Here is a 27,448-nt window from a genome sequence, read left to right as displayed (position 1 = left end):
ATGTTCCACTGTGACCATGGACAGGCTACGTAACTGAGCTTCAGTTACTCACTTACAAAACAGGAATTGTCATAATATAATGTAATGTAATATAATAATTATGAGATAATGATATAAAGTGATTGGCCCACTGCAATGTTAAAGAGTCCTCTCAGAAGGAGCACCATACTTTCTAAGAGCCGATAAAATAAAAGATAAAAGCAGCCGACTGGGATTAACCCAGCCACCTCTGCTAAGGGCCTGTTACCTACAGTCACCTCACTGGGACCTGGGAGAGCATAATTCTTACCAGTTTCTGAGAGCTTGAGGTCTTGGGCCCTCGAATCAGGCGTCCCCTAAAGGTAGGTCTGAGGTTAGCCCATTTCCCAGTTACCAGTCTCCTTTCCCCTGGCTCTTCTCCTTCCAAGAGCCTTTAACAAGCCTTTCTCACTCCTCCCTCCTCTCCTGCTGCTCCCCTGCCTCAGGTCTCCCAGAGACTGAGAATGCAGTACCATTCCTCACTGGGCCACCTTCCGTTTCCAGGCTCCATAATCCATTCTGTAATAAAGTTCTCATGGGGAGACCTCCAACAGCCCAACCGTTGAGTGTACACAGCCTTGAGTGCTTAGCAGTCAGAACCTCATTGAAAACACAGTTCCATAAGGAAAGGCAGGTTTTAAGATGAGCAGGTGACCAGCCAGGCCCCCACCATAAATGGTGTGAGCTCGCCAAAAGCTAGGGTTGACTCAGGCCTCATTTGGAGGTCTGAGTCGAATTTCAAAAGTCAAATACAAAAACACTGGCAGAAGTCTAGAGAGGCAGAAACGGGCATTACCACAAGAAAAGACGCGGGAGGCTTCACCAGAACAGACAGGAGGAAGTAGATGAGGCACAGCAGGTGAAGTGGGGGAAACGGTCCACCAGGCGAAACTGGCCTGCTGGCTGTGGAGTACAGGGGAAGAGGTGAGCAGGCTGGGGTGGGGATGAAGACAGTGACAGAAGATTCACAAAGGCACTGTGCAGCACCTCATGCAGACGGGCGCCTGTCCGTCACACTTACTGGCATGAGGTTGTGGGGACCAAGTCCTATGAGTTCCTGTATCTCTACCAGGATTTTCCAGGTCAGCATCGAGTGAAACAATCTCTCCTAGAAGTGGTGGCAACTAATGGCAATGACCGTGAAAGCTGAATCCACAAACCAAGGGTCTCCTTATCTTGTCCTCTCATGGATAAGGCTTCGTAAAGCGGGGATTCCTCAAGGTCTTTTAACCCAGTCTGCACATGGGAGAAAATGATGGGAAGCAGATGGAAATGCTTCTCAAGAACCTCTCAATACAAAGAGATAAAGAGGAACAGGCCAGGCACATGGCACATACCTGCAACCTCAGCACTCTGGGAGGCCAAGGCGGGAAGATCACTTGAGCCCAGGAATTCAAGAAAAGCCTGGGCAACATAGCGAAACTGTCTCTAAAAAAAATACAAAAATTATCCTGGCATGTGATGCACACCTTAGGTCCAGCTACTTGATCGACTGAGGTGAGAGGACCATTGCTTGAGCCCAGGAGTTTGAGGCTACAGTGAACCACAATTGTATCACTGCTCTCCGGCCTAGGTGACGGAGAGAGACCCTAGATCTAAAAAAAAAAAGAAAACAAAATTAAAAGAAATAAAGAAAATGTCTCAGTGCTTCAGACAACTGGATTTTGTTTCTCTTCTTCTTCTTCTTCTCTCTCTCTTTTTTTTTTTTTAGACAGGGTCTGGCTTTGTTGCCCAGGCTAGAGTGCGGTGGAACAATCACAGCTTACTGAAGCCTCAGCCTCCTGGGACCAGGTGATCCTCTCACTTCAGCCTTCTGAGTAGCCAGGACCACAGGCACACATCACCATGCCTGGCTGATTTAAAAAAAAAAAAAAATGTAGAGATGAGGCCTCACTATGTTGCCCAGGCTAGTCTCAAACTCCTGCCCCGAGCAATCCTCCCACTTTGGCCTCCCAAAGTGCTGGAAATACACACTTAAGCCACTGCACCCAGCTGACCACACCTGGATTTTGGAAAAGAGGAAAACAGGGAAGTCTGACTGCTAGATGTGAGAGTCAGACGTTTTCATGTTATATATGTGAACTATATTCCATGCACATGTATGCAGTCTCTATCATACCAAGAGAAAGTGTTAAACACACTAACTAGAGACATTAGAAAACAAATCAAGGACTGAGGAACAATAAACAGTGCTGTAATGGTATAAACGTAATACAAATTATAGTCTTTTACGTGAACTGCTTCCACTAATGCCCAATTACTATGCAGCACAGTATCATTTTAGTGGATCATGAACTATGTATCCAATTGACTCACTTGTACAAGTTACATTTTATGACAACACTAAATTCTCCTTTATATGTTCAGGCTCCCTATTTTGTGATGCGTGTAATTGCAGAACTTGGAAGCTAGAATGGACCTTGGGGAGATCCCTTTCACCAACCCTTTCACTTCACAGATATAGACACCGAGGCTTTGAGAGGGCATGACTTTCCCAAGGCCACAGGAGGACTAGTTTACAGAAGAGCTGGGCTTATGTAACAGGGCTGCCCATGATCCCTGCATGGCTCCAGAGCTATTCTTAAGATCCTCTGCATTAAGACAATGCTGCAGGTACATACTCTCTTCTTTATTTTGTAAGAACATTTGCTCACAATTCAGAATTATTCAGAGAATGGGAAACAGGTATGATGCATGGGAAAAGAAGTATGCTCAGGGATTCAGATGCTGGAGCTCTTAGTTAAGCAACTTTTGGATGATACGATACTTAGAAGAACTACCTTCTCTCTCAGTAAGAAAATTAGCAGAAGAATACATGCGGTACAGTAGAAAAATGCAGGTTATTCCAGCAGTGACCCTAGGATGAGCCTCAAAGCTTACTAGCTATGTGATCTGGAACAAGATATAGAAACTTGCCAGGTCTATACTCCCTTAACCATAAAATGGCCAAGATAATGATACTGACCAGGTGTAGTGTCTCATGCCTATAATCCCAGCACTTTGGGAGGCTGAGATGGGAGGATCACTTGAGCCCAGGAGTTCAAGACCAGTCTGGGAAACATGTGAGACCCTAACTTTACAAATAATATTTAAAAAATTAGCCAGGTGTGGTGGCACGTGCGTATAGTCCAGATACTCAGGAGGATGAGGTAGGGGGATCGCTTGAACCCAGGAGTTCAAGGCTGCTGTGAGGTATGATCACACCACTGCCTGGGCAACAGAGTGAGACCCTGTCTTGAAAACAAACAAATGAAAAGAATGATAATTAACTCAAAAGAGTTATGGATAAGGGTCTATATTTAGAACACCTAGCACAGCACCGAGGCTCAATCAATATTCAGTATTCAATCAATATTTCTTTACTATGTCTCCTTACATAGTGCTGCTAAGAAAGCCTTACCTGTGAACACATGTGATGGGTACCTGGATGGTGAAAGGTATTTCCAAGACCAGGTCTAAGTTATTTCATGGATACTATGAAATCTAATGTTATCTTAAGATCCAAAGTACAGAGGATCTTAAGAATAATAGCTCTGGAGCCGTACAGGGTGGGCAGCCCTGTTTTTGTTTGTTTGTTTGTTTGTTTGTTTGTTTTTGAGATGGAGTCTTGCTCTGTCACCCAGGCTGGAGTGCAGTGGCGCGATCTCAGTTTACTGTGACTCCCACCTCCTGGGTTCAAGTGATTGTCCTGCCTCAGCCTCCCGAGTAGCTGGGACTACAGGCGCCTGCCACCAAACACGGCTAATTTTTTGTATTTTTAGTAGAGATGGGGTTTTGCCGTGTTAGCCAGGATGGTCTCGATCTCCTGACCTCGTGATCCACCCCGCCTTGGCCTCCCAAAGTGCTGAGATTATAAGCGTGAGCCACCGCGCCCAGCCCTAAATTGAATTTGGAGGGAAAGTATACAGTTCCATGAGTTTTCTGTGTGTGTGTGTGTGTTTTGTTTGTTTGTTTGTTTGTTTGTTTGTTTGTTTGTTTTTGAGATGGAGTTTTGCTCTTATTGCCCAGGCTGGAGTACAATGGTGAGATCCTGGCTCACTGCAACCTCTGCCTCCTGGGTTCAAGCGATTCTCCTGCCTCAGCCTCCCGAGTAGCTGGGATTACAGGCAAGCACCACCATGCCTGGCCAATGTTTTGTATTCTTAGTAGAGATGGGGTTTCACCATGATGGTCAGGCTGGTTTAAAATTCCTGACCTCAGGTGATCCGCCCACCTAGGCCTCCAAAAGTGCTGGGATTACAGGTGTGAGCCACAGTGTCCAACCAGGTAGCCCTGCTATATAAGCCCAGCTCTGCTGTAAACTAGTCTTCTGTGGCCTTAGGAAAGTTACATCCTCTCTAAGCCTCAGTTTCTACATCTGGGAAGTGAAGGTTGGCGTAAGGGATCTCTCCAAGGTCCATTCTAGCTCCCAAGTTCTGCAATTATGGGCATCACAAAATAGAAAGCCTGAACATACAAAGGAGAATGAAGTGTTGTCATAAAATGTAACTTACACAAGTGAGTCAATCAGACACATAGTTCATAATCCACTTAATTGATATTGTGCAGTATAGTAATTGAGCTTGGAAAGCATGTCCCAATGTGTCAGTGTTATATTCAGGTGTAACTTCAAAATGGAATGTCCGTGTCCACGGTGGGTGGGAAATCCAAAGGGAAGTTCTAGGAGGGAAGCTTGTTTCCATCTGACACGTCAAAATATATGAATATGTACTCATCTCCCTAGGCAACCATGGTCAATTGTTGGGAACCACTTCTTGCTTTACATCAAAATGTGTTAGTAGAAAACAAAAATACCTTGGGTCAAGCATATCCCCAAATTCCTAAAGATGGCTCTTTGCTCATGTTTTACCCCCAAAATCTCTAAGAAATTGATTACAGATCCTAATATGGTCAACCACAGGTCTGCAGCTCACAACATCTTTTTGGACATCGTCTGAAATGCCCAAGGCATCCAAGGAAAAAGAAGTGCCTGGTCTGTAGACAAAGGCCCCGCAATCAGTGGTGAGGCAATAGGATTCTGCAGTCTTCTTATGACATCCACTTCCCATATATAATCTTGTTAGTAAATGAGACATTAAAGTCTCATGGAGAAAAAAGTCAGCAGTGTCTGCATTATGCTATAAACAGATCTCCAGCTGAAATTGCTATGTACCGAATGACATTTGAGTGGGAGCCACTGGCTTTACCTGCAAGCCTCAGCTTTAGTCCAGATCTATTCCACACAGCCCTAGCAATATTACCTCTGTTCTAGAACCATCTGCAACTTGGATGTTCCGCCAAGCAAACAAAGCTGCTCTACATCTGACTACCTATCCAACTCTCTCTCTTTCTGTCTCTCCCCAAGGTCTCTCTTTTTCTAAGTCACTTTTGTTGACAATCATTGCAGCTGGACCAGTGAGAAGGGAAAAAAATAGAAGTCAATAAATAAAGCTCTTCTGGGTTCAACAAGCCTATAACCCACCTTCTGCCCATGTACACTTGATTTCTATCTTCTTGGTTTTGACTACACTGTGTTTGGATGTGGGGAGAATTATTTTTTCACTCTTATTCAAAGACATGTGACATTATTATTCTTTGTTTCCTTAAAATATGTTGGCATTCTTCTCTCCCTAGTAGGAGAGCGCCTGCAAGGATCACAAAAGCTTCTGCTTTTGTGGGAAGCAGTAGTTTGCTGAATAACCAGGCCCCAGCTGCCAAATGCCACTGGGAAAAGTGCAAAGGGTGAATCGGGCACTGCTCTGAATCATAAACATTATTACAGGCGAAGTGACTGGCTGCTACTTGAGTGTTCTTCTGTACCTAATTGGACCATGCGGCATGATACTCCTGGGGACCATTACAGGGATACAGGTGTAGCTTACAATATACAAAATCTGTGTGTCTGACAATCTACGTGTAAGCCCAACTTTATACATTATGTGGTGTGCCAAGTGTCCTGAGGGAGTTCATTATTTAGAGAACTCCATAAATGCTTTTGTAAAATTCACAGTCCTCTCCATTTGAGTTCCGTAAATTTCCTCTCTCTGTCTTTAGAGCATGTCATCAATCTGAACATCCATTTCCCACAAATATAAAGATGGGGGGAAGTCTATACCAGTGCTGGAAAATAAAAGGAGGGCACCCAGCATTTTTAACATTAAGACATTTTGTTAGATAGACCAGAGAAAGCATCACATAAAAGGCTGAATCAGAAACGTGTCTTCGGATTCTCTTTCTTGAAAAGGTGGCGCAGCACTGTGAGAAGCAACAAGAAGAGATTCTGACAGAGCACTTGTTAGAAGTCTTCCTAAAATGAACTGAACACCGGAGGCGAGAGCAGGATAGCAAACCAGATAGTGTCTGGTGTCCAGGGCATTCGCATTCGGAAGGCACTAAGTAAGAGAACCAAGCATAAGTACCTCCATGCCCATGGCTATTTGGTGGGATGTGAGATGTCTCTCTACATAGCAGGACTCTGATGCCAGAAAAATGCATCCTCTGCTACAAAGGGGGCTTGGGGTGAAGCTAGGGTCAGGGAGAAGTTCAGAGTGAGAACACTGTCTCTTGCACGATGGCTTCACCCACTGCCAAGCAGCAACCATGCAAAGAAGAAACCCCAACAGAGATTGCCCCATTGCTCCAGCTCCCTTCAAATTTGTGCAGCTGCTGAAACGCACACCTGGTCTAGTACATTTTTAAGAACCAAGCCTTTAGCTTAAGACCAAGGAAAGGAGTCCAATCTTTCCCTAATGGTACGGAGATTATTTGAGAATAATTTCCAGGCCAGGCTAGCCCTCCCATCATTCAATGATGAGTAGACCCAAAACCGGCAATACTGGGCTTATAAGGACTTGGTTACAAAACAAGAAACATCCAAGAAATAAAGGAAGAAGATGATTTCAAAAAAGATTTACTACTGGAAATAGAAACAAGTTTCAGACAAGATGTGATTTGCACCTTTGAAGGAGGAGGAGGAAAAAGAAGGGGAGGAGACCCAGACTTAGGTATGAATGACAAGTAAATGAAAACAAAAAGAAACACTAAATTAAAAAAAAAATAGGATTTTTCAATGATTGATTTTTCCAACGTATTATTTAAAACTACATTCGATGCAATGAAAAGGAAAAACAGCCTTTGGAGCATCAAACCAGCGAGTAAAGAACAAACCTGAAAAACTCTCCCAAAAGGCATTGGAGAAAAGATGAAAAGTATAAACAAATCAGATAGATGCTAATGGACATGGGAGACAAAGTAGGAAGCCAACATACAGATAGCATGACTTATGCATAGTCAAAGTAAATACCATAGAATCAATTATTAAAGAAATAATGAAAGAAAATTTCTAAACTGAAGAAATACCTGATTCTCAGAGCAAACCAACCAATCAACCAACAAACCAAAAACTCACTCTATACAACAAGAAAAAAATGAAAACTGATGTAAACATTAATATAAATTAATAAATTAAAACTGCCATCTATTTATTTACCTTCTGGTGAAACTTTTGAAGTCAAAACAACTCATAAGCATTCAGTGAGGAGGAAAAGAAATACAGGTAACCAGGTCACCAAGATGGAAAAAAATCAGATTTCTGACAATAGAAGAAATAAAACAACTACAAAGCTCTAATGGCAAAGAGTTCTGATACAAAAATTCCAAACTAACCAACTTTCCTACTGAGGTTTGAGAGTTCAAAAATAAAAAAGGCATTCTTGGATCCAAAGGAGCAATAAAAACACAATGTACTTCATAGAATACATTTGAAGAAGCTCCGTAATCAATCAAAAATTTAATTTTAAACAATAAAGAAAAGGTGTGGTTGTGCTTTAAAATAGTTTACAATCTGTAATCAGGCCCAGCACAGGAGCTCATGCCTGCAATCCCAGCACTTTGGGAGGCTGAGGTGGGAGGACTGCTTGAGGCCAAGAGTTTAAATCCACCCTGGCCAACACAGTGAGACCTCGTCTATAAAAAAAATAATAATAATTCAAGTTAGCCAGGCGTGGGGCTGTGTGCCTGTAGTCCCAGCTACTTAGGAGGCTGAGGTGGGGGATCCTTTAGAGCCAGGAGGTCAAGGCTGCAGTGAGTTATGATCCCAGCAGTGCACTCCAGGCTGGGCCACAGAGCAAGACCCTGTCTCTAATGAAAAATATATACACGTATAATCAAAGCATATAACAAACAATTGAATATGGTTATAAAAAGGAACACAGGTCATATAGATAATCCTTATAAGAAAAGTTATATAAAACTTAAAAGTAATCATAAACTGGATCAAAACATCTCTATGTCTATATCTATCTTTAAAAAAGAAAAGGAGAATTCCAAAGGAGAATAAAATGTGTTAATCTTATCTTATACAGGGAGGAGGTATGGTCATTCAGCTTCCTGACATTGCTCATACAGAAATATAGGTCATATTTTGTCAAATTTAAAAAGATAACTAGAGTAAATATGAGTATTACTAGACAGTAAATCATATCACACAAAATGGAAAATGATGCAAATATAAAGGAATCATAAAACCAAAAGAATAAAAAGATGACAAAAATTAGAATAGGCGTATCAACATTGAAGATAGGTATTAATTCATTTTGAAGAGCAAAAGAACCTCAGACAATGTCATACATTAAAAATGCCCTTAGACTATCTGCAAGAAACCCATAAAAGTTACAAGAAGATTGGGGCAAAGGAATACCAGGAAACTGCACATTTAAAAGTGACAGTTACAACTGTTAGTACAAAATCAGTATTACATATCTAAAGCATTCAACAAGGGTGAAATTTTTACTGACAAGAGATACATTCCAAAGAATTAAGTCAAAATGTTATGTGCCAAGATAGTAGAGCATGGAAATACAGAGATTGAGAGACATGCAATAGTGTCAAAGTCTACCCCATGACATTTAGTCCTTGGAAAAATAAGCAGATGAAAATTTAATAAGGATATAGAGAAGTAGGATAAAATAATAAATATGGCAGATCTGATGACAAGATAAGCCTGATTAGATTTAATTAGAGCATGCATCTTCTATACAGGGGCTCATGGAACATTAACAAAAATGAATCCTGTACTGGAACAAATAAGAAATTTTACCATCTTTCAATATTCTGTGACCACAATGCAACAAAACTCATTAATAAACAGAAGTGTAAACAATTCAAATTAACTTGTGCATTCAAAAAATATACTTCTAAATAGGTGTGGAGTATAAGAGATAATAAATTATGCAATCGCAGACTGAGACAATAAAGATAATGAGAAAATTATGTATCAGAGTGTAGGCAGCTTACAGTCAGAAGCAAATATCTTAAGTATTTTTATCATTAAGAAAAATTTAAAATAAAAGATCAACTCAAGAAATTAGAAAAGAGGGCAGGACGCGGTGGCTCACGCCTATAATCCCAGCACTCTGGGAGGGTGAAGCAGGTGGATCACGAGGTCAAGAGATCGAGACCATCCTGGCCAACATGGTGAAACCCTGTCTGTACTAAAAATACAAAAATTAGCTGGGCATGTTGGCACGACTTGTAGTCCCAGCTACTTGGGAGGCTGAGGCAGGAGAATCACTTGAACCCAGGAGGCCGAGGTTGCAGTGAGCCGACATTGCACCACTGCACTCCAGCCTGGTGACAGAGCAAGACTCCGTCTTAGAAAAAAAAAAGAAGAAAGGGAATTAAACCTAAGAAAAGCAATGTAAAGGTAAAGCACACAAAACTAACAAAACAAATCCAAAAGTTAGATAAAAATTATTTTAAAAGACTATTAATTAGCTAGTAGCAAGTCTATCTTATTTTTGCATATATTTAAAAATATATGCAAAATATTTTAAAATACATATGAAACATACAGAAAATATTTTAAAATATATGCAAAAATAAGATAGACTTACTGCTAGCTAATCTGATATTTCAGAGAACAAACCAAATTAAAAATAAGAAGTGGCATAAATTCACAAATATTGAGGATATTTTAAATGTTTAAAATATGTAATACTTGACTGTGTTAATAAAATTTTGAATATAGAAATGGTCAGGTCCGGTGGTTCATGCCTGTAATCCCCATGCTTTGGGAGGCTGAGGCAGGAGGACTGCTCAAGGCAGGAGTTTGAGACCAGCCTGGGCAACATAGCAAGACTCCATCTCTACAAAAAAGTTGAAAAAGAGCCAGGCATGGTGGCATGCACCTGCAGTCCCAGCTACTTGAGAGGCTGAGGTGGGAGGATCGCTTGAGCCCAGGGGTTCAAGGTTGCAGTGAGCTATGACTGCACCACTGCACTCCAGCCTGGGCAACAGAGCGAGACCTTGTCTTGATAAAATAAAATAATATAATATAAATAGAAATGACAAATTTTCTTGTTTTAGTATTAATTCAAGAAGTAAAAATCTGGATCAAAAAAATTATTGTAGACAATACTTTTAGAGAGGTGGGGGGCTTTCATAATATAACAAGCAAAAAATGACTTAATTCCAATAACTCTGGGGACAGGTAATTTCAAAGCCTGCGGGATGCTACATGTATCTTAATGGGGGCAAAGGTACCCTTCCTTTCTCTCACTTTTCTTCTCTTTGAGGCAACTCAGAGCAGCGATTGTGGAAATTTCCAAAGCTGCTGAATGTCAGCTTGCCCATTTGTGTATGGAATTTCATGGTTTTTGTGACAAGTCAGTCTTTTTGTGCTCATCGCATCTTGAAACTAGAGAGGAAGGGAATCGAAGGGAGAATTGTTACTATCAAAGGCTTATGGAAATCTCCGCTTTATGGTGCACGAGTCTTTCTTAAGAATGGTTCTCTTTACTGGTCGCCATTTTGGCGACAATTGGTGCATCCAGCTCTACCTCTGGGTGGGCTCAAGTGTACTTCAGCATGACCCCATCTCTTTCTTTCTCTACCAGTTTCTATGATACATACATTACATCCTGAAAATCACAGCATCACCATTCAATAGACAAAAATTATCATTATCAAAGTGGCCAAAAAGATTTTCTCTTAAATATTCTGTGGGAAAGAGGGTTGAAAATTAGAATACTATGTATTTGCCACAATAAAAGATACCTACCACAAACCAGTAGCCAATATTATATTAAAAGTTAAAAACAAGAGTCAATAACTAAATTCAGGCTGGACGCAGTGGCTCATGCCTGTAATCCCAGCACTTTGGGAGGCTGAGGCGGGTGGATCACTTGAGGTCAGGAGTTTGAGACCAGACGGGCCAACATGGTGAAACCCCATCTCTACTAAAAATACAAAAATTAGCCAGGAATGGTGTTGTGTGCCTGTAATCCCAGATACTTGGGAGGCTGAGGCTGGAGAATCACTTGAGCCCAGGAGGCGGAGGTTGCAGCGAGCCAAGATGGTGCGCTACTGCACTCCAGCCTGGGTGACAGAGCAAGACTCTGTCTCAAAAAAAAAAAAAAATTAAATTAAATTAAATTCAGGAATAAAGTCAAGTGTATTTGTATCTGCTCTTCCATTATTATTTGTCATACCATCAGGACGTTGTAGAAGAAATAAAAGTTAAAAACATTAAAATATAGGAGACAAAATTATCATTATTGGAAATGCTATTATTGTCTACTTAGAATATTTAAGGGAATTAGCTGGAAGACTCTAGAATTGAGATCAATACTATGGTCAGTTGGCTGGGCATGGTGGCTCATGCCTGTAATCCCAGCATTTGGGAGGCCAAGGTGGGCGGCTCACCTGAGGTCAGGAATTTGAGACCAGCCTGGCCAACATGGTGAAACCCTGCCTCTACTAAAAATACAAAAATTAGCCAGGTGTGGTGGCATAAACCTGTAATCCCAGCTACTTGGGAAGCTGAGACAGAAGAATCACTTGAACCTGGGAGGCAGAAGTTGCAGGCAGCTGAGATCATGCCACTGCACTCCAGCCTGGGTGACAGAAGGAGACTCTGTCTCAAAATATATTTTTATATATATTATATTATATTATATTATAATATATTTATATATATTATATATTATATGATATATGTAATTATATCGTATAATATATATTATTACACTATATGATTTATATATATTATCATATAATATATATTATATATACTATATTATACACAATATAATATATAATATAGTTATATAATATAATATATACACATAAATATATATTATATATGCATAAATATATTATATTAATATATCATATATACATAAATATATTATATTATATATTATATTAATAGATTATATATACATATATATTCTATATTCTATATTATATTTATATTGATAAATATTATATATTATATATTATATATCATATATCATATATTATATTTTTATATATGAATATATAATATGTATTATATATTTACATATTATATATTATATATTTATACATATATACACTAGAAGATATACATATACCCCTCCACACACACTTACATAGAAATACTAATAGTTTTCCTAAAACCCAACGATAATCAGGTGAAAATTTCCCTTATACAGTAGTCTCCCCATATCCACGGTTTTGCTTTCCATGGTTTTATTTATTGGAGGTCAATTTGCTGTCTGAAAATAGGTGAGTACAGTACAAGAAGATATTTTGAGAGTGAGAGAGAGATCACATCCATATAACTTTTATTACAGTACATTTTATATAAGTGTTCTATTTGATTATTGTTGTTAATCTCTATACATTAAATTTTATCATGGTGTGTACATACAGGAAAAAACACAGTCTATATAGGGTTTGGTACTAACTGGCAGTTTCAGGAATCCACCAGGGTTATGGAACATGCCCCCACTTGATTGGGGGGACTACTGTATAAAGAAAATAAAGATTAAGTGCACAATTATAACCAACACTGTAAAATCTCTAAACAAAACAAGAACTGCTCAGATTCTATAAAAACAGAAAATGCATTACTAAAAAACAATAAAGGAAAAATACTGTGCAGGTATCAAAAGTTATAAGAGTTCATTAAAGACTTTCATTCTCTCTGAATTGATATCTAATCTATTAAATTAAAATTTATTTTGAAAAGATGTTTTAAAATCTGACTAAATTAGTCTATGTACACATGAAAGAATAGACTAAAAATAGCTAATAAATGCTGAAAAAATTATATGAAGGAATCTAATTATGTTAAAAACTACTAAACTCCTAGAATCAAAACCAAAGTAGAAAAAAAACAAGTATCAAGATAACAGAATATAAGGCTTAGAAATATACTCAAGTTTCTAAAAACATTTAGTTTTTATTAGTACTTAATAAAGATGATGTCTCCTCTCAGTGGGGCAAAAGACTATTAAATACATAATGTGAGAACAACTGATTTAATATTTGACAAAAGTTCATTGAATCCTCATGTCTAAGATCACACATCAAAATAAACGCTAAATATAAACTATGAGATAATAAAGAACTACAATAAATTATGGGTAAATAGTTATCTGACCCTAGTGAATGGAAGGCTTTTCTAGGTATAAAAGCAAAAAAAAAAAAAAAAAAAAAAATTGCAGCCATAAAAAAGAATGAGATCATGTCCTTACAGGGACATGGATGAAGCTGGAAACCATCATTCTCAGCAAATTAACCCAAGAACAGAAAATCAAACACCACATGTTCTCACTCATAAGTGGGAGTTGAACACTGAGAACACACGGACACAGGGAGGAGAACATCACCCCTATCAGGGGGTGGGGACAAGGGGAGGGAGAGCATTACGACAAATACCTAATGCATGCAGGGCTTAAAACCTAGATGACGAGTTGATGGGTGCAGCAAACCACCATGGCATATGTATACCTCAGTAACAAACCTGCAAGTTCTGCACATGTATCCCAGAACTTAAAGCAAAGCAAACAAAACAAAAGAATTCAGGTGGGGTATGGTGTCTCATGCCTGTAATCCCAGCACTTTGGGAGGCCAAGGCAGACGGATCACCTGAGGTCACGAGTTCATGACCAGCCTGGCCAACATGGGGAAACCCCATCTCTACTAAAAATACAAGAAATTAGCTGGACGTGGTGGCACACGCCTGTAGTCTGGAGGCTGAAGCAGGAGAATCGCTTGAACCCAGGAGGCGGAGGTTGCAGGGAGCCAAGATCGCGCCACTGCACTCCAGCCTGGGTGGCAGAGCGAGACTCCATCTCAAAAAATAAAAAAATAAAATTTTTTTTAAAAAAGCATTCAACTATGGGGGAAAAAAAGCAAAACACTTTTTAAAAATTATTAATATGCTTGACTACACAGATATTTCGATTTTGTAAATAAAAATCACCATAAGTAAAATTCAAAGGAAAATATCAAAGTGGGAAAAATATTTCTAATATCATTAAACAAAGAGTTAATATCCTTAATACAAAATAAATACATGTAATTGTGAGTAAAAGGAAAAACTTTCTAACACAAAAATAAGCAGTGAAGACGAATGGCCAGTTTAAAAAAGAAATGTAAAAAACAGAGAAACATAAGGAAAATATCCACCCTCACTTGAAACTACACTAAAAAAAGCAAATTAAAACAAGATATAATTTTTAACTTATCAAATTGGCAGAGTTTTTGTTTGTTTCTTTTTTTTTTTTAATTACAGTACTTCGTGTTGTCCAGAGTGCAGACACATGAACATTCTTTGTCATGACTGGCAAGTGTTCAAGAAGAGTAATTTAACGACACATCAAAAGCCTTATAAAGGGTCTTACTATTTGAGCCACCAGCTCTAGTTCTGGAAATTTATCCTAAGGAACCAACCAGAGATGTTGCAAAAAGATATATATGTTCAAGAAGCCCAGTACAGCGTCACTAAACCATAGCACAGTATCTGGAAAATTAAATGCTAGATAGATTATGGATGGAAATTACAGTATCTATGAGAGATGTAAAACCTATCATAGGCCCTAAGATGACACTGTGTGGGCTTGAAAATCACACAGCAGCATGTTTACAATATACAGACCCCTGAAAAATATCAGGTAGTTCACAAACAGTAAATCAGCATGATCCCAGTTAAAAAGTCTATATGACTAGAGACACTAAAAATGTTCATGTTTATCTTGTGGGTGATCTGCTCTTCATTCTTTTCTGTATTTCCAGGTTTTCTAAATGAATATATACACCCCTTCTGTGATCAGGGAAACAATAAACAATTTTCTGGGGCATGCTCTGGAGTCAGACTGCTTGGATTCAAATCATAGCTAGACAGCCAGGCATAGCAACATACACTATAGTCCCAGCTATGCAGGAGGCTGAGGGGCAAGGATCGCTTGAGCCCAGGAGTTGGAGGCCAGCCTGAGCAATATAATGAGACTCTGTCTCTAAGAAAAAACAAAACAAAACAAAAACCATAGCTCTATCATTTTAAGATCTGCCACCTTGGGCAAGTTGCTTATTCTCTTAGAGCCTCAACTTCCTGTTCTGTCAAATGGGGCTAATAACACTATGTTGTTGGGCTGCTATGGCAATTGAATTTTACGTGTATGTAAAGCACTTAGTACAGCATCTGGACCATAATAAGAGCTCATTATACATTAGTATTATTTTCATTTTAAAACAATAACCCCCCTCAACCAAACTTTTACAAAAGTAGGAGAAACCTTGATTTTATTTCTACGCTAGAGGAAAAGCAGAAGTCTTCAAAGGCTGTAAACACAAAATGTTAAATATTCACATACATATTCTCTCTCTCTCTGTCTGTCTCTCAAACACACACACACACAGAGAGAGAGAGAGAAAGAGAGAGGGAGAGAGAGAATATGTATGTGAGTATTTAACATAACTAATTTCCATCCATAATCTATTTATCTAGCATTTAATTTTCCAGATATTGTGCTATGGTTTAGTGATGCTGTGCTGTGACTTCTTGAATATATATATCTTTTTTCAACATCTCTGGTTGTTTCCTTAGGATAAATTTCTCTCTCTCTCTCTCTCTCTCTCTCTCTCTCTCTCTCTCTCACACACACACACACACATACACACACACACACACACACACACACGGAGACAGAGAGAGAGGGAGATGAAGATTCTCATATCCTAGGATCCTAAGAAATGGGGCAATCGTTAATATGCACCTTTAAGGAGATCATCTGAGTTTGGTCAACCCAAGTCAAAGAGGTACAGGACATAAAGAAGCTAGATGATCTAAGAAAACAGAGGTCGCTGATCATCAATTGGCCCATATATGCCCCCCAAAAAGGCTTTTGCCCTCCATGGCACAGGTGTATTTACAGCTGGGTGTGTAAAGTGCCAAGGAGGATGCCACCGGGTTTTGGAAGGAGCCTCAGAAAGGGAGTCAGGCTGCACAGGTTCTAGGACCCCCACCTACTCCACTGGCCAGCACCACATGTGGTACCACAGGACTACACTCTCCTCTGTAAGCAAATGAGAACTCTGTGGGGCCCTTTCTAGATCTGAGGTCCTACTAAAAAGGGTGACAACCTCAGCTCTGAACATTAGTTGTTTTATTTCAACTCCAGAGTGGGCTCCTGCATCCCAAAACGAAAGAAAATTAAAAGATAAATAAGGCATTCCTGGCATCCATGAGAGTCATTTTGCTTTCCCCGTTCATGTTATTTCAGTAAATCTCGCAGTGTAGAAAGTGACAAATGAGCGCAGATTACAAGGCAGCACCTGTTCGGAGCCCAGGGTCATTAGATGCCATTAGCAATGGCATAAAGACACATGCATTTAGGAGATAACGCAGCTCAGTGGGTTATCTGTGCATCCTTCCCTCTTGACACCTTGTCAGCTGCTCTCACAGACCTGCTTCAGTCTCAGAGCCATTTAGACAATAGCACTAAACATGGCAAGGGCGTTAGCTGGAGGAGGTTGAAATTAGCTGAAACTGAAATATGAGTAAAGTCTTTGTATATGCAAAACAGAAATAGTCCTAAAAGGAGATATAACTATTTGTTAAAAAGGTACATACAAAGAATTAAACAAGGCCAGGCACGGCGGCTCATGCCTGTAATCCCAACACTTTGGGAGGCCGAGGCAGGTGGATTACCTGAGGTCAGAAGTTCAAGACCACCCTGGCCAACACGGAGAACACCATCTCTACTAAAAATACAAAAATTAGCTGGGTGTGGTTGTGTGCAGCTTTAATCCCCGCTACTCGGGAGGCTGAGGCTTGAACCCAGGAGGTGGTGAAGGTTGCAGTGAGCCAAGATGGTGCCACTGCCCCCCAGCCTGGGAGACAGAGCAAGACTCCATCTCAAAAACAAAAAACAAAGAATTAAAGAAATGATGAGTTGACAGTCTGAAAAGAAGAAAAGATACTCTATGCAAAAAATAAATAAATAAAAAGTCACTGAGAACTAGCAGCAGATGATAGGCAGAAAAGTGGAGTAGCTAAGACAACAGGTTTTGGTGTCAGGCACACTGGCTTTGAATTCTAGCCTCCACCACTCACAGGCTGGGTAAATGTGGGCGAGTCATTTAATCTATCTGAGTGCCACCATTTTAAAAAATCTGTAGAATAGTAACAGCAATATCTACCTCAAAGAATTGTTGGGCTAATTCAGGCATTCATTCACTTGATGATCACTGATTATGATCAGTGAGCTTCTAGGTGAGCCAGGCCCAGTTTTAAACTCTGGAAACACACAAATGAGAGATGTAAGCATGGGCTCTGCTTCCACGGACTTAACGTCACTCTCAAATTTTAGTGAAATGAGAAAGACAAACAAGTACGTGTAAGTGCAATAAGGAAAAATTAAACCAGTGAAGGGGACAAAAACTGATGGGGGTGTTATTTTAGAGCAATGCCAAGACCCTGAGGGAGGAACATGTTTGCATAAACCGTAAGGAGCTTAGCTCAGGGCTCATAAAACCATGCACTCTAGGAGATGGTGATGATGGTGATGATGACCATGGTGGCGGTGGTTGGTGGTGGTCTCATAACGATAACCAAACAAGCAAAGAGTACAACGGATGTGCGAATAGGTACAGCCCACGTTAAGTAAAAAAATGAGCTGACAAAATTAGTATCGAACACAGGAAGTACTGATTAGAACCTTGACTAATTTTCATTTATTAAAGACTACAGTTCTATTTTTAGTTATATCCTTCAATCTAACATCATTCAAGAAAAGCTTCTCTCCAAAAATTCTATTTCAGGAATGTAAATTTTTTAAAGTAAGCGTGTTCTGCATGCATGATTTCTTCTTACCCAGCCATCTTTCTGTTGGTTTTTAGCCTGCCAGTAGTGTGTATGTGATATTTTAAAGACTTACTATGCAGGGTACTTAGAAATTTCATATGAGCATTTAAAATGGCAGAAATAGCTGGTAGCTTTCATTTCCACATGTACTCTCAGAACAGAGAAAAACGAGTTTTAGTCCATGTCTTTCTAAGCTTCTAGCCTTTTTTTTTTTTTTTTTTTTAACTGTCTCAGGGTGAAATTCTACTTTACTTGTTTAATGATGCATACTTTTGAAATTTTACAAAAAGAATAATTTATACTTTGAATTTTTCTGCAACGTAACTTTTTTGGCTTCATATCAGGTTACTGAAATGTATCTATATTGCTCCTATATAGTTTTAGATCATTCACTTTCATTGTTGCATTGTATTCTATCATTTGATTATCTCATAATTTGTTTATCTATTTCACTTTAATAACATTCAAGTAGTTTGGGCTTATTCTTTTAAACCATTATTAACACAAGTAAAGCTGTGCTGGAGAGCCTCCATGTCTCATGGTATACAGTATAGAAATCTCTCTAGGAAACACCTAGAAGGAAAATTGCTGAGTCACAGGGTATACACATTTGTTTTTCTTTACTGGATAATACCTAACTGTCTTTCTAAATGGTTGTACCAATGAATATTCCTATCAGCAGTACATAAACATGAAGTGCCATTTTTCAAACTTGGACCAAAATATTCTTTTCATTACTGGGAACTCCAGATCTCAAATAACTCAAGTGTCAGTTCCATCTATCTCTTTGGTCAATTTCAAACTGGTCTTTGAACAAATCCAGACTTTAAGAAATTTCTGTTCTGTTAAATTTCTATCCAACTCATCACAACCATGCAAGCAAACAGTACCCCATAAGAACAACAATAAGTAATCACATATTGCTGGCTCCAGGAAGCAAAATGAAGACATTTCAATTAAAGCAAGAATGCTTACAAAAATATTCTGGCTATCTCAATTAATCTGAACCAAACTAAGAATAATCTAGATATTTCCCCCAATCTTCTGTTCCCATTTAGTTCATGGCATTTTTATAATGGGACTTGCCAGATAAGAAGCGTGTGTGTGTTTCAGAACTAAGGAAAAAAAGGATTGGTTTTACTCTGTCTTCAAAAACATATCCAATGTGAATAGACTAAAACCATTCAATTCTGCAGTTTGTGAATTATATCCCCATAAGGCTGGTATTAATAATACAGCAGCTAAGTGAAATAAGCCAGTCATAAAAGGACGAATACTGTATGATTCACCCTCGATGAGGTATCTAGAGTAGACATTGTCATAGAAATGGAAAAGCAGCTGCCAAGGGCTTGGGGGAGGAGGGCAAAGAAGAGTTGCTATTAATGGGCAGAATTTCAATTTTGCAAAATAAAAAGACTTCTGGGCTGGGCGCAGTGGCTCACGCCTATAATCCCAGCACTGAGGCGGGCAGATTACCTGAGGTCAGGAGTTTGAGACCAGCCTAGCCAACATGGTGAAATCCCATCTCCACTAAAAATACAACAATTAGCCGGGCATGGTGGCAGGTGCCTGTAATCCCAGCTACTTGGGAGGCTGGGGCAGGAGGATCGCTTGAACCCAGGAAGCAGAGGTTGCAGTGAGCCAAGATCACGCTATCACACTCCAGCCTGGGGGTAAGAGCGAGACTTTGTCTCAAGAAAAAAAAAAAAAAAAAAAGAGTTCTGGAGATGGATGGTGGTGACAGTTGTACAACAATGTGAATGCAATTAATACCACTGAACTGTATGCTTGATGGTGAAGACGGTAAATTTTATAGTGTATGCATTATGCCACAATGTATTACTTATTTATTTACTTAAAAGTAACATGGCCGTGTTTTGTTTCAGTATTAGGTCAGGTTCAAGCAAAAAAGAAGGGTTATTCCTTCATAATCATATAGATTCTGAACCATAGATTTAGCACTGCACCATTTTTTTTATAAGCTATACCAAATTTCAGTGCACAAATGCTATAACAGCATATACTGTGGGTGAGAATATAAAAAATTGTGAAAGTCTAAAGTTACTGCTCACATTGCAACCTTGACACAACGACTTTGCAAAAACAAGGGCTTAAATTTAACTGAATATGCCACAATTCAGAAAATGCTACTACCATATGCCCGAGGGGACTGAGTCACACTTGCAGTTTAACTTCAACTCCTGAATTTTTTGACTTCTGTATGTTTAAATTCTCATCAAACTGCAGCTTCAACCTTTGTTTCTGCCACTGATCGCAGAATGCATCTCTTATCATTTGACATAATCTCTACCGTGAAATACTTGTTTTTGAACAGCCTAAGGTTCGGAGGACACTTTTTTAAATGTTAAATAAAAAACTGTCAACGATTACTGGGAATGGAAAAACAGCCAAGCCTCTTTGATGCCATCTTTATGCCTAGAAAAATCTTCCCACTCCCACTCCCACATCGATCAAGTGAGCTGCCTCTCTTCCTTCTTTCACAGTTCACCTTAATTCACTTCTCTATGATTCTATAATGAAGGCAGCTGTGATTACAGCAGAAGTGAAGAAGAGAGTACTACCTACCCTGGGAGCAACTTAATTTATGGCCATAGGCCCACTAGGGATACACTGAAAGAACTACATTTTTTAATGTATGTCTATGCAATAGCCTGTATATGATTTTTCCATCTTTAAGAATCTTCAACAGTCCCGGATGCAGGGAAGACAGGCCATCCTGGAGAGGGCTAGGGATTTAGGGATGGCATTCCCGTTTTGTTTTTTTTTTTTTTTTTTTTTTTTTTTTTTTTGAGACGGAGTCTCGCTCTGTCCCCCAGGCTGGAGTGCAGTGGCGCAATCTCGGCTCACTGAAAGCTCCGCCTCCTGGGTTCACACCATTCTCCTGCCTCAGCCTCCCGAGTAGCTGGGACTACAGGGGCCCGCCACCACGCCCAGCTAATTTTTTTGTGTGTTTTTAGTAGAGATGGGGTTTCACTGTGTTTGCAAGGATGGTCTCGATCTCCTGACCTCGTGATCCACCTGCCTCGGCCTCCCAAAGTGCTGGGATTACAGGCGTGAGTCACCGTGCCCTGCCGGCATTTCTATTATTTACAAGGCACTGAGTTAGACAGACCATGTGTGACCACGGTGTTCCTGCTCAGAAGCTTACAATCGTTTTGGAGAGGCAAGGCATTTAGCATGTACAGAGAGCTGATAATAGCAGGCAATTTTTCAATCAGCATGCATTTATTCAGCAAATATTTACTGAAGACCTACTAAATGCCAGGCACGATGCCAGACATTAGGGACAAAAATATGACTAAGATGTGGTCCCAGCAGAGAAACAGATGGGGTTCCTTATAGTAACCATGTTATCAAGGAGTCATCAGAATGCTACTAGATGATAAAAATAGCAGCTTTCCCCTCTTCGAAAAATGCAGAGTACACATAAGTAATCTAGTCACTGAGTGAGCATTCTGGCAATGAAAAAAACATATTTGGAATGAGAATAGTGATCTTCAGAACTCTAGGTAGCAAGCATTCCAGATACATAAACGTTCTGATCCCCTTGAGAGACAACTGACCGGCTGACACTGAGGCAAACTTGCCACCATGGAAGATGTGAATTAAAACGAGTGATTATACTAAGGTATAGAAATGGCACTCGTACTTCCTGTTCCATAACAGTCCTCACAAGTTGCTTTTTAAATGTCTGCCATTCCTAACAGACTGCAATCTGAAAAAAAGGAAGAAACTGGGTCTCTCTTATTTACAGGTTTCCCCAGTGCCTAGTACAACGCCTGACACACAGTAAGCAATTAAAAACATTTATGGCACTAGAATTTTCAATGAGCTGGCTGCATATTATTGCAAAGTTAACATCTGAGAACACTACTAGAATGGTCATGTAAAGATTGGGTAACCAATATAATCCAGTTTAATAATATTTATTTACTTATTTACTTTATTATTTTCTTTTTTTGAGTCAGAGTCTTGCTCTGTTGCCCAGGCTGGAGTGCAGTGGTGCGTGCGATCTTAGCTCACTGCAACCTCCGCCTCCCAGGTTCAAGTGATTCTCCTGCCTCAGCCTCCCAAGCAGCTGGAATTACAGGTGTGCACCACCATGCCCAGCTAAGTTTTGTATTTTTAGTAGAGACGGGGTTTCACCATGTTGGCCAGGCTGGTCTCAAACTCCTGACCTCAGATGATCTGCCCATCCACCTCAGCCTCCCAAAGTACTGAGATTACAGGTGTGAGCCACCGTGCCCGGCCGGTTTAATCATATTTAATCAACTAATGAATCAAGTTAACTTATAGATACTGTTACTGGCTGAATTGTGTCCCCCCACAACCACTCAAAATTCATATGTTGAAGCCCTAACTTCCAGTTTCTCAGAATATAACTGTATTTGGAAATTGGGCCTTTCAAGAGGTAATTAAAACAAAATAAGGTCATACGAAAGGGCCCTAATCCACTATGACTGGTGTCCTTATAACAGGAGACTGGGACACAGACTTGGAGCGAAGCCCACAAGAGGACACAGGGAGCAGATGGCCATCTGCAAGTCAAGGAGAAAGACATCAGAAGGAACCAACCTTGCTGACACTTTCATTTCAAACTTGTTGCCTCTAGAATCATAAGAAAGTAAGTGTGTGCTGTTTAAGCCACTCAGCCTGTGGTACTTTGTTATGGTAGACCTAGCAAACTGACACAGATACTAAGCCCTTGTTTGAGACAGAGCTGTGGCCCTGTAAATGGCTATTTTAGAAAGACAATGTGAACTGGCAGCAACGGTACTGGAACAGGAATGAGGAGTCCATATGTCCACTTCTGGTTGCAGTCTGACTTTTTTACTTCTCTGAGTCTCTTTCCTTCTTTAAATATAAGTTTAGATCACATGAGCTCTGAGTTTCAGGTGACCTAGAACTGTATGACTCTATGCAGCAAACTCAATGTTACCTTCTAGGATATGAGAGGTGGCATAGAGGTGTGTCTGTTTTTCCCTGGCTACACTGAGCCACTGGCAGGAGGCTCCCCAAACACTTCCCATCTGCTTCTTGAACCATTTCATCCACATCACCCAACATCACATTAAAGACAGCATCCTCAGCCAGGTGCGGTGGCTCACACCTGTAATCCCAGCACTTTGGGAGGCCGAGGTGGGCGGATCACAAGGTCAGGAGTTTGAGACCTGCCTGACCAACATGGCGAAACCCCGTCTCTACTAAAAATACAAACATTAGCCGGATGTAGTGGCTCACGCCTGTAATACCAGCTACTTGGGAGGCTGAGGCAGGAGAATTGCTTGAACCTGGGAGGCAGAGGCTGCAGTGAGCCGAGATCATGCCACTGCACTCCAGCCTGGGTGGCAGAGCGAGACTCCATCTCAAAACAAACAAACAAACAAACAAACAAACAGGATCCTCTCTCAGCAAGTCTCCTACCACAAAAGGAATATACATCACAACGCAGCCCTGCTGGACCACCCTAGCTCTAAGGGGAGGTCAGCTTGTGAGCAACAAGATGAAGCAACATGAAGAAGAAACAAGGACAAGGTGAAGAACAGCTCCACACACTGTGTAATGTTCATGTATTCCAACCAGAAAAGAGCTGCTCATTCTGATCAAAGATGTTAATGAGCCCTGCAAACAGAAATTCCCACAGTAGAACAGTAGACACTTTCATTAATTATTTTCTCCGGCAATATTAGCACTAATGATTAGAAAATCTTCAATAGCAGCACAAATAAAGATAAACAGACACCTATCTTTGGTACGGCCTCTGTACAGATACATACTGGACTGTTCACTCAGCACCCAGTATTCTGGAAGTTTCCTGTTAACGCAGGTGGAAGCAGTCCTGTTCATACAATATGACCCAAACTCCAAATTCAATGTGAATTTTTGGTTTTGATTTTTGGTTTATTTGTTTGTTTTGTTTTGTTTCTCCAAGGCCCAGCTGGGCCCATCCCTAAAATCCATGGGATATCCACATGCCCTCATCAAAATCCCCTTTTCTTAGAAGCTCCCTCTAGTGAGTTACTTTTACTGGCAATAAAAAATACTAATTAGCAAAACCATATTTCAAACACAAACAAATGCGTCAGGATAGTCTTTAAAATAACCTATTTTTTAAGTTTTTATTTTAGGTTCAGGGGTACATGTGCAGGTTTATTAGAGAGGTAAACTCATGCCATGGGAGTTTGTTGCACAGATGATTTCGTCACCCCGGTACTAAGCCTAGTACCCAATAGTTGTTTTTTCTGCTCCCCTCCCTCCTCCACCCTCTACCCTCAAGTAGGACCCAGTGTCTACTGTTCCCTTCTTTGTGTCCATGAGTTCTCATCATTCAGCTCCCATTGTAAGTGAGAACATGCAGTATTTATTTTGTTCCCGTGTTAGTTTGCTAAGGATAATGGCCTCCAGCTCCTTCCATACACCTGCAAAAGACATGATCTCATTCTTTTTTTATGGCTGCATAGTATTCCATGGTAATATGCACCACATTTTCTTTGTCCAATCTGTCATTGATGGGCATTTCAGTTGATTCTGTGCCTTTGCTACTGTGAATAGTGCTGCAATGAACATTTGCGTGCATGTGTCTAAATTTATGGTAGAATGATTTATATTCCCCTGGGTAGACACCCAGTAATGGGAATGCTGGGTCGAAGGGTAGTTCTGCTTTTAGCTCTTTGAGGAACTGCCACACTGTCTTCCACAATGGCTGCACTAATTTATACACTCACCAACAGTGTGTAAGTGTTCCCTTTTCTCCGCAACCTCATCAGCATCCAACTGGTTATTTTTTGACTTTTTAACAACAGCTATTCTGACTGGTGTGAGATAGCATCTCATTGTGCTTTTGATTTGCATTGCTCTAATGACCAGCAATATTGAGCTGCTTTTCAGATTCTCCTTGGCCATATGTCTTCTTTTAAAAAGTGTCTGTTCATGTCCTTTGCTCACTTTCTCATGAGGTTGAAAGTAACCTTCCCCCTCCGTCCCCCCGAGGCAGAGTCATGCTCTGTTGCCCAGGCTGGAGCGTAGTGGTGCAATCTCGGCTCACTGCTACCTTCGCCTCCCAGGTTCAAGCAATTCTCCTGCCTCAGCCTCCCGAAGTAGCTGGGATTATAGGTGTGCACCACCACACCCAGGTAATTTTTTTTTTTTTTTTGTATTTTTTAGTAGAGATCGGGTTTCACCATGTTTGCAAGGCTGGTCTCTAACTCCTGACCTTGTGACCTGCACACCTCCCAAAGTACGGGGATGAAAATAACCTTTTTTTAAAAAAAAGTTTCGGCCAGACAAGGTGGCTTATACCTGTAATCCCTGCACTTTGGGAGGCCGAGGTGGGTGGATCACCTGATGTTAGGAGTTCAAGACCATCCTGGCCAGCATGATGAAACCCTGTCTCTACTAAAAATACAAAAAATTAGCTGGGCGTGGTGGTGTGCGCCTGTAATCCTGGTCACTCGGGAGGCTGAGGCAGGAGAATCGCTTGAACCCAGGAGGCAGAGGTTGCAGTGAGCCGAGATTGCACCACTGCACTCCAGCCTGGGCAACAAGAGCAAAACTCCATCTCAAAAAAAAAAAAATTTCAAAAATTTCTTAATGTTGCCTGCTTAGCGTCTGTATAACCTTCTTCTCAAAAGGGCATTTTTTTTTAAATATTCTATTTATTAGAGTTTATAAAGGTTAAGATGAAAATGCTTCCCAAGTGCCTGCCATGTTTTTCCTGTCATATAAATCATGTCCATATGGGCAGAATCACAAAGCTAGAATGGGTCTGAGGACCTCTCCTCTCAGGCAACATCCTTCCAACTGTGGGCATTGCCTTGGGTGCCCTCTTACACTCACTGATTCACCCAACATGCATTTGAGCACTTCTGCATTGTATGACTCTTTTGAGGCAAGTAAGAAAAAAATGTATCTGCCCTCAAGGGGAGTCTCTCCTAGAGGAGGACACTAGTCATACCGTTGTTATGCTGAAGTTGCGATGTCCATTTACAGAACCAGCCTTATCACTTAGCAATATATCTCACATACCCATAAAAAAATTCAAGGGCCTAAGTGAGTGGATGATAATGTGGTCCAAAGGTATGCACAGACATATGCTGAGGCACTTAGTGGGCTGATCAACAGGGGATTCATGGAGGAAAAGCTAACAGAAGTAACCACTCCAGTGCATTGATGATATCAGAGCAGGACGGGTCGAGACAGCCTCCTGCAAGGCCTCATCTGCTCAACTGTGAATCGGCATCTGAGGAAATAAGCAACGACCTTACCTCCCAAACGCCAACATTAAAGCGATGCATTATTAAAATAGAGGTTCTCAAGTAGTAAATGAACACTTTAAGAACTCATGCAATCATAAACATAAGAATATGCAGTAAAGAGATAATGATACTTGTCAGAAGATATTAAGAAGACATGGCAATAAAAGGAATCTGTTCATAGAGAAAATGATTCTAAATACAAAATGGTCAGATTGATAGTCAGCAGTATGGCTATTAATAGAAATAATATGAGAGAGGTTTCATTATGTAAATGGCTCGTGTGTCTGCCAGAAATGTACCCAGTAATAATTTGCATTTCTGCTATAGTGAAAATTTCAAGGATGTCTCTTGTTGGCTTATGAAGGACCCTTTCATTGGTAAGCCACAGCTTTTATAATCATCATAAAAAAGATCACCTATGCTCTTTGTTGATAATAATAATAAGAAGACACTCGTGTGTGCCTGGCACTGTGCCAACTCCCGTGTGTGCAACCCTGTGAGGCTGGGTTATTATTCATGTTTTATCGCTGAGAAACCAGAGGCTTAGGTCATCTTGCCCAGGGTCTCAAAGATGATAAATCATGGAGGCTGGATTTGAACTTGAGTCTTTCTGACTCCATGCCCACTCTCCTTCCCCTTGCAGTATAAACACAGTGGCTCAAACTCTGCTTTCATGAATATAATGTTTCACAGGGTATGCCGTGATCTTGTAAGTAGACATGGGTCTAGAAAGACGGACACTCCTGGACACCGCACTGCAAATCTCACTATCTGCTTTCGCTCACTGACACCTATATTTGCCCCTTGAGTCCCCTGAATATTGGTGCCACACTCTGCTCAGCTCTTGATATGGTGCAAAGCACTAAAATCACATGGGTGTCACGGCCAAAAATCCTGTATCACTCCAAAGCTAACTCATCTCCCATCAGTCCCAACTCTGCCCCAGAAGTCTCTCTGAAACAAAGTCTCCAGGATACCTGTCTTGCCACTCTTCATTCAGATCCTTGGTTTCATGACCCACATTTCTATAGGACTCTCC

General features: G+C 40.3%; 2 protein-coding genes across 2 annotated transcripts in view; both read right to left on the bottom strand.

The window, feature by feature from the left end:
- The window catches only part of ATXN1 (ataxin 1), a 458,573-nt gene that overhangs the window by 303,877 nt on the left and 127,248 nt on the right, over positions 1-27,448 (bottom strand). The gene's annotated exons all lie outside the window — the stretch shown is intronic.
- Positions 1-27,448, bottom strand: part of LOC135970357 (uncharacterized) — a 429,298-nt gene that overhangs the window by 274,602 nt on the left and 127,248 nt on the right. The gene's annotated exons all lie outside the window — the stretch shown is intronic.

Source organism: Macaca fascicularis, chromosome 4 (assembly GCF_037993035.2).
Source record: "Macaca fascicularis isolate 582-1 chromosome 4, T2T-MFA8v1.1".
NCBI classification, from domain to species: Eukaryota; Metazoa; Chordata; class Mammalia; order Primates; family Cercopithecidae; genus Macaca; species Macaca fascicularis.
This window is presented reverse-complemented; position numbering and strand designations above follow the sequence as displayed.